We start from the raw sequence: 9,101 nt of genomic DNA on the forward strand, positions 1-9,101 counted from the left end.
GATGGGTCCATCTGCTGGATGCTTGAGCACCAACAGTTGCTTGTGGGAATGGCATGGGCAAGAAATACTGTGTTTGGGAGGTGTTATGGAGACAGCGGGGAGAAGAGAAGAAGAAGGGGGCTGTGTGGTGGGGCAGGCTGGTGTCACAGCCCTAGTGAGTGGGCAGGCTTGTGGGACACCAGCCTGCCTTTTTTTGCAGCTTTATCACAGAGGGATCCGAGCCAGGGGACATCACCAGCTCCAGCAGAACGGTGGTACCATTCGCAGGGCGGGGGATGAAATATTCAGAGAGGTTTAGAGCAATTCGGTGTCTCCCGTGGAGCACAGTGATGAATATTTCAGAGGAACAGGCACCCAAAGAAGGGCCAGGCGCTGGCTGAGCACTTTGCTAAACAGCCACCCTGTAACTGCAGCAGCCATGGCGTGGTCTGGCAGGGATGCTGCTGGGGATTGACTGGGAGCATCAGGCCATGCCGGGGGAGATTCCCGAGAAAGCAGAGCTCTGGGACAGCCTGAAAACAGCCAGTTGGGGCAGTGACCAAGGAGGACACCTCTCCTGGAAGTGCCTGGTGTCTTTCCACACTGCTCCCAGTGATATGACAGCAGGAAGGCCTTGTTCCTATACACACGTCCACCCATCCATCAGCCATCCTACGTCACTTTAGAGTTGTTTCCCAGCAAACACTGAGACAGACCCCATCTTCCCAGTTCCTCTCAGCTGACCCCAGTCTCGCTCATGCTCTCCAAGCGGCGTGGTCGCTGTGCTCCTACACTGTCACCCCACGTTTTGGGCTCACTCTAGGGGTAAGGTGACAGTGTTTGGTACAGAGGATATGCATGCTGTCCTGGGAAACCCCTCGCCTGGCACCAGCCCACGGCGATCTGGTCCCTTCTAGTCTGTAAGAGGAGGACGCTAACCACAGTGACGGTGAAGTATGGGCTTTAGCATGAGGCCCATAAACATTTGTCGCTGTAAATTAAAACAGAGCTGCCCATGTCTGCCATGCTCCCAAATCCCCTAAGCCACAGCCCTGATAGCAGCTCCACCGGCGCCGGTGTTGCAACGACCAGGGGAGTGTGTGCAGTCACGTCCTGGGTGAAAAGTTCAGGTCCGAGCTGGGGGAGCCTCCGGGGCAGAGTAAAGGCTGTGGGGTTTCTGAGATGCAACACCCAAGGATGCACTGGCACCCCACTGTCCCTGATCCAGCACGGAGCTGCAAGCCACCACCGGACATGTGTCCTCTTCATTCCCAGCAAAGCCAGCACAGGGCAGGACCCGCAATGTGCTGGGAAGGGGCTTTAATTCCTGCTACATCCCCCGGGGGTGGCAGCTGTGGGTCCGGGAGCCAGTGGAGCAGGGACATGGCCAGCTGATGGGAAAGTTTGGGGTATCAGGAGGGAAGGCAGAACGGCTGTCGGCGGTGCTGCTGCAGGCTGAGCTGGTGCTGGGGCCACATTCCCCAGGGACAGATAAAAGCTACCGTAAAAGGGGAGACCTGTCACTCGGGCTGGCCTGGCTTGTCTCAGCATGGCGGGGAAAGCGGTGAACCACTCAGAGAGCGGGTGCCACCGCAGCTCTGGTGGCTGAGGGCCACCTTATCAGCAGCATGCCACAGCCCCTGGTGCTCACTGAGCGATGCTGGGGAAGGCACCGAGCCACCGGGGCACCTCCAAGCTGCCTCAGCCCTGTCCACCCCGTGATGGCCACCTGCAGCCGCATGCCCAGCTGGAGCCATCACATCCCATCAGCTGCCGAGCCTTCACTCTGCACACTGTCCCCCGCCACTGCGGCCCTTTGGTGGGAAGCTGGGATGGCTCGTGGGGGAGCCCAGAGTTTCCAGGGGTACAGCCCGTGCCTGGCTCCCTCCATCACCCTCGCGCACCCAAGGGAGCGGGGACCTTGGGTGAAGGGAAGGCAGGAGAGAGCAGCCCTCTGCAAGAGAGCAAGAAAGGCAACCCTCGGTACTGCCAGAGCGGAGCAGGGGCCCAGCAGGAGTTGCGGGGGGGCGCCGACTGCAACAGCTTTTGCTTACGATGGGCAAAACACTCAAGATCCATAAGCAGGAAGAGGCTCTTTTGGAGTGAACTGCAAAATATTGTCTTTGCACAACTGAACTCCCCCACCCATGCCTTCTCCTTGAAGTCTCGGCAGCTCTCAGGGAGAAGGTTTCCTTCCTCCTTACCCCTCCACAAACGGCAATGTTCCTCCCCACAGCCAATTAGTGAGCCAGGGTCAGGGGTCAAGGGGCTTCCCAAGTTCATGGCGCTAATCACCGAACCACTGCCGAGCAGACCCAGCATCGAGCGGTGCCGGCATCAAGCGCCACATATGGGGCAGCCCCCTTGGTCATCCCTGGGACACCCTGGGGACAGGCAAGTCTGTTCCCCCCACCAAGGGGGTCTCAGAATTTCCCCCTTCATCACCAATCCACTGGGTTCCCCCCTCTGCACCCAGCTCCCTGCTTCATTCTTCCCTTGACCTGACAGCCTCCAGCTGCCGTCCCGGCCCCCACGCATCCCTCCGCAGAGCCATCACAGCTTCATCCCACCACTGGCAGGTTTGCAGGGCTGGAGGAGGAGCCCACATCCTTCCAGCCCCATCTTGGCACAGCCACACTAGCCCGGGCAGCCCTGCTCTGTGCCAGCCCCATCATCAGCCCCCCATCACCCACCTCCTTTTCCTCCGCAAGCCGCGCTGCAGCAGGCCGGTGGCCGCTATCAAATATTCATGGCGCTGCGTGGTAAATAAGCATTATGAATTTATGACTTGCTGAATTAAACAGGCTCCATCTCGGGCCGGCTGCCGTTCGGCGAGGCGGAAGGAACGGCAGCGTTGCTGGCACTTGCAGCAGCAAAGGGTGCCGGCACGGTCCCAAAAGCCGACCACCTTCAAACCCAAACCAAGCCTTTGGGAATACCCAGAGCACTGCAGCCCTGGAGAGCTTGTGCCAGGGCTCCTTCACCTCCTGCAAATCCTTCGTTGCCCTCTGCATTTCAGCTCTCCGCAGGGCAGCTGACAGTGCAACCTTCCCCCTCCGTGGAGCCACAGTATCTTGGAGTAGAAAGGAGCTAGTGAATTGAGGCTCGGGTTCATCAGTTTAAACAATGTTTAGTCCAGCACTATGGTTATATGACTAACCAGGTTAATTAATACCATGCCAAGTGTTTGCCTGACACAGGAGAGAAGCACAAAATGATTCTGCTCAGCATGAAGAGGCCAGCGGAAAATTGCCTGTGAAAGCTCCGGGCAGCAGCACCGATGCAGGGAAGGAGGGATGCCCGGCTCTGTCAGAACAGGCTGGTTTTCCACAGCCAATTCAACACGCTGGGTACAAGGAGAGGGTGGCATGACTTGACATCCCAGCCCGGTCTCCTCTCCAGGAGATGTTCAGGTGTCCTTGTGAACATCTTCATGAGAAGGGAGATGAAGGGACAGGATGGGAGGAAAAGAGACGGGATGAGCGCTGCAGCAGCAGCAGGTGAGCTATCACCCAACCTGGGCCAGGGGTGCAAATGCCAAAGGAAAAGCTGGGGGACGGGATTTCCAGGATCGGCACAACAGGGAGCATAGGGAAATATATAAAGAGCAGCATGAAAAGCTCCCTGCCAGCACCATCTCCCAAGGGAGCACTGTTCAGGACTGCCCCTGTGTAAGGATCAAATCCAGAGGGGAAAATATTTTTGCCCGAGCAAATATGGCACTTGACACCTCCCTGCCACACTGCAAGGCCAGGAGGACCGTCTGGCTGGCGCCACCATGCATTGGCCATCTAGCGAGGCCCAGGACATTGCTGGTGTCATGTCCCCTGTGACATGGCAGCAGGGTGTCACCAGGCCTGGTCGGTCCCCACGCTCAGCAGATGGGACCACCCCCACCAGCTGTTAATAAAGCAAATTATCTTCTCATGGCTCCCTCATGGTGCCAGGCTGGGGCTGGCTCTCCAACACTGGGCACATCCTCCGATGAGCAGCACTGCCAGGCCCTGGCCCAACACCACAAAGCCAGTGCCCTGGAATTGCAAAGCACCCTGCACTTGGGCAATCTGCTTCCCAAATCAGCCCTGGTACGTCTTCTCCAAGCTCCTCTTCCTAGAGCGATAACTGAGCCACCGAGGAGGATTGCCAATGGGGTCTGGCTGCCTGTGGCTGCATGTGTCGGCGCTACCCCTTTCCCACCCTATCCTCCTGCCCCTCAAACATGGGTGTTCAGGGCTTTCTGGCAGGGCTTTGCCACCCAACGACGGCAGGAGCCACGCACGCTCCTGGCACGCTTGGCTCATCATGCAGCCAGTCAGAGCCAGCTGGGCTCTTTCGCTGCCACTAAATTTATCCCTGAAGACCCCCTCCTCGGTGTGGTCGGTTCCCATCGCCGGGCGATGCTTTGCTCCCACCCCCGCATTTCCCCCACCTCCTCCACCAGGACAGGACGTTCCCACATGGTCGCGCATGCCCGGGTGGGCTGGGAGAGGCCATGTTCACACGGGACTGCAGCATGGCCGGACCCCCTGAGGATGCTCGAGCCTGGCTGCCCCCGGCCCCTCGTCTTTAGGGAAGAGCCTGCAGGCTTCAGCCTGGCCCCCAGGGGGGCCTTGTTGTGCCCACCACAAGCCAGACTCACATACCGCAGTGGCATCAGCTCCTCTCCCCAGATGGGCCGGGTGCCACAGGGCACGTGCTGGCAGGCCAACGATGGGTTCGGTGGGTCTGCGCCTTGCTCACACCAAGAAGGTGTTTTGGGGACTGCCAAGGTGGGGGAAGCAGCTGGGGAAGGAGCTGAGATGGGCAGGGGTGAGGGAAGGGGTGGAATGCAAGCTTTGGGGAGATCCCCCATCTCTGCCAGCCAGGACAGAGCCATAACGTTGGTTGGGTTTTTTTTTTGCTGCTGCTTTCTAATTATATTTTCCACTGGCCCTTTTGGGAGAAATCATAAGTCCGGCGGGGGGGAACCAAACATGGGATAAGCCCTCCCCACTGGGAGCCCAGCATGGTCCTGGCATCACCCCCATGTCCCAGGACCACAGAGATTTTGGGGTGCCAAGGAGGAGGCTGAAGTGACCGTGACAAACACCACGGTGTGAGTCCATGTGCCAGATCCGGGGATGACGCTGTAAGCTTAAGCCACATCACTCCCTCCCCACTGATGACAGCCAGGAGCGGCCAGACAATGAACAGATCCCAGCTCCCTTGCTGGATCCAGACCCGGAGAAGCCGAGGGAGCTTGAACACTAATTCATCGAGCTTCTGAGGCCACATAAAAAGCTTATTCCCGTGTGGCTGCACTATTTAAAATCAAAGATATTGCTGACCCTGCGTTCGTCCAGAGAACATAGTCCCGAGAGCTTGAAACCCCAGCCGGCACAACGTTAACAGGATGCAATGCTCAGAGTTTGTCGTATTGGAAAGCGCAACTCGGGAGAAAAACGCTCGTTGTGAAAGAGTGACCCCAACCGTCGCACTGGAAGGAAACAAACCTCTGCTGTGCCTCAGCCGGTGCGACCCCAGACGGCGAGAGCCAACATCTCCAGGGCAAAGTGTGAAACCACTGCAGGGAGACAAAAGACAAGAACAAAAGTTATGCGGTACTGCAGGTGACACAGCTCCATGTCCTCCTCTAGCAGGAGTTTGCTGCAGGGACCAGGGTGTGAAGGACGCTGGTGAGAAGAACCTGGTTTTGCATGACAACATCTGAAAATATATTCAAGCCCCCAAAATTTCAGGTGTTAGCAAGTGGGATTTAAATGCAACAATCTCTCAATTTCCACCACCAGCAGCGTTGGGACACAGCGCTGGTCCTGGTGTCACCTTCCTGAGACCAGGAACCCTCCTGGTCCACACCTGCCATCTGTGCCGCTACGAGGCCATGGGAAAATCACCCAGGAGTTGATTTAAACCTCATACAATGGAGGAAAACGCAATCACTAGTGGGAATGTAGGGGACAGAGGCCCAAGGGAGAGACATAAGACCAGGTGATAAGTGACACTGTCCAGAGGCTACCTGGAGCTGGGGCACAGAGGGAGCAGGGTGGCTGTAGGGTGAAGATGAGGCACGGGTTTGGTCCCAGGGACTCCCCACCCCACACTGTTCCCCTCCAGCAGTGGGGCAGGCAGGGTGCAGCCCCCTCAGCATCACTCTCACACCTGGATTCACTCCATCGCAGCCCAGTTTGGACACCCTCAGTGACTGACACCAGCCAGGGAAATGCTGAGCAGATGAGGAGTGCTGCAAAATAATACACCCACCAAGCACCTGGAAATCCACCCCACACCTACCGGGCATGGTCCCGCACAGAGAACACTCTGCTTGCACCAAAGCTGGCCAGGGGCCCAGACACGGTGGAGCCGGATGGTGCTGTGCGCGCGAGAGCACACCGCCATCCCGTGGCTGCGCCCACCCCGCAGCTCAGGGGGCCGACAGAGAATGGCAACCACAGCTTTGGGCCAGAAAGTTACTATTTTTTCACCAACACCAATAGAAATTTCTACAGAAAAACTCTGTCTGCATTTTGCCTTTGCTTCCCCCCCCCCCCATTGCTGTTCCCTTTGGCTTCCAAGCAATCCCAAATAAACCACCCTCCCTGCATGCATCCAGCCCTGCTGCAAGAGAAGTGAGCTAGAAACACACTGAGCAAAACAGCTGGGAGATGGTGGCTGAGCTGAATATCCCCTAAAAAAAAACCACAGGGCCATGGGGGAAACGGGCCTGACAAGGCTGCGCTCGGGGACAAGGACGGGGTACTGCTGTGCCCACGTTCCTGGGGCTCTTTCAGCAGGATGATGGCCCCAGCAAGTCCTGGGAGAGATCTGGGGGATGAGGAACTCCAAAACACACCATTTTTCGATCAATTGAAGCAGAACTTGGCAAATAGTTTTTAAAAAGCTTAAAAAAAGATGCTGGCAGAGCCAAAAGCAGCACTTTAATATTTCCCATGTACTCAGAGGTTTTAGTGTTCAGAAGAGGCTCCTCACTTAATAAAAAGGAGGGAAATATTAAAAGGCACATGAGACATTTCAGCTGGTCCGTAATAACCTGCGCCTTTGCCCAGCTTCATGCAGCGCCCCGCACCCGCTTAGATGGGGGGTATGGCTGGTGGGAGCGACCGCTGAGAAAGGAACAGGGTGAAGAGGGGTGCTGGGCACCCACACTTTCGTGAGGGGCACTTGGGGTGCAATCGCAGGAACACGTGCGCAGGATGCATCCACGCACGATGCCAGCCCGTGAGGGGCCACATACCTGAGCTGGTGGTGCGCGTACCCCGTGCACCACAGCTCCTCAGGTCGTTTCACGCTTCCTCACCCGGCGGAGTAGAGGCAGTGTGTCAGGGCGCTGCTCTTGGCTCCTGCGGCGCCTCAGCCTCCTGTCCTCAGGCCAGTTCCCACGACCTGCTGCACTTCCTGCGGCTGGCGGCCACTGGATGGCTCGGGGACGTGGTGGCGGAAGCACTGCGATTTGGGTGGAAGGAGAGTCTGAGAGCTGGCCCCAGCCTGGGAACGGCCTCTGTGCAGCATTCCCCCCAGCCGTGACACCCAGGGTGGGATCCATTCGTGGCCAGGAATTGGTCTGCCTGCCACCCAACTGGTCTGCAGATGCCCCAGAAGAGCAGGCCTCAGGAAATTTGGTCTCAAGCGATCTCTCCTTGATGTGCAGAGCAAGGCTGAGCCCTGAGCAGAGCCGTTATACGACATTTTGCAAAATGCCCAGGGTTGGCTCCAGCCCAAAACCACCTCCTCTCACTCCTGAAGGGCCAGCTGAAGGGGGCACTCCGGGAGGTGGAATTTGGTGCAGAACCACTGCAGGTCTTGCAGTGGTTCCCATCCCATCTTGCAGAGATGTGCAGGAGGAGGCAGGGGGCAAGGATGCTTTCCTGGTCAGGCTCAGCCCTTGCATGCTGGGCACCAGAGCTGTTAGTGGCATCTATCTTAGGTACGTTGCATGCAACCCATCACGCCCATGGCGAGGCAGAGCTATGCAAAAACTCAAATCCAAAGGATCCAAATTGCCAGTTTCCCTTTGAGAGGCTTCATGAGTCCCCTTCACAGGACAGCATGCTCTCCTACCAGCTAATATGGTCTGCAGTGAGGCTTCCAATGGGTGTAGTACCTTTATCCACACCCTAAACCTACGGGCAAGCTCCAGCATCATGTGCACACTCAGCTTTTGGTACTCTATTTGGGAATGTCCTCCATGCAGGTAGCTCATGAACCTTTTTATCAGTGTTTCAAAGGACTACAGATGGCCTGCTCATGAATCCTGTACTCGGCTGTTTGATGGGCATTTTCTCAAGTTCCTTCTTGCAAAACATTTTGACCTTTCCTGAGCTTGGGCTCACTTGGCAGCTGGAACTTGAAGTCCCAGGGATGGCAGGCTGCCCCTGTACACAAAGACACCAGCATTACAGCCCAGCCATGCACCTGCTCTGGGTCTCCTGAAGGAGAGACGTCTCTCGAAACATTTTTAGCTATAGGGTCTTGAAGAAAAAGGCATTTGGTTTCTCAGGGACTTCTCTTGGTGGCCGACACACCAGGATGAATCCAGCTGGCGTCACCTGCAACACAAAGGTGTCTCTCCCAAATCGCAAGCTAAGCTGTGCAGAGCCCGGGGAGGCCCTTTTCCTGTCTCCCCCTTGTTTCTTTCCTCTCTCCATTCTTCGTGCAAAGCTGTGTTCAAATAACACTTCCCTGGAACAAGAACTGCAAGGTAATCGGTATGAAAAAGTTTGGCATCTGGACCTGTTCTGACCTGACAAACCTTCAGCCCATTTTCCATTGCTATTATAACAATGCTGGAAAACAATGCACAGTACACACCCCTGCAGTGAACCCGCCAGCGAAAGCACTCGCACGAGACAGGGCAGGCAGGCACTGCCCATCAGGCAGACGCAGGCAGGGGAGCAAAGAACATCACTTCAGGCACCCACGAGTGCTCACGGGTGCTCTGTGAACAAAAGAAATGCTCTGGAGATCCTCTTCTCCCACCTTGTGGGTGCACAAAACCTTCCCAGCAGTGTTCCCTGCTCCCACATGGGTGCCCATCCCACCCAGCTTGCTACGAATGTACGGTAACAGCCCCCCCAAGGGTCTGCAGTCTTCTTTGCAAGATAAAA

This window comes from Haliaeetus leucocephalus, unplaced genomic scaffold, assembly GCF_000737465.1.
Source record: "Haliaeetus leucocephalus isolate CR32 unplaced genomic scaffold, Haliaeetus_leucocephalus-4.0 Scaffold339, whole genome shotgun sequence".
Taxonomy (NCBI): Eukaryota; Metazoa; Chordata; class Aves; order Accipitriformes; family Accipitridae; genus Haliaeetus; species Haliaeetus leucocephalus.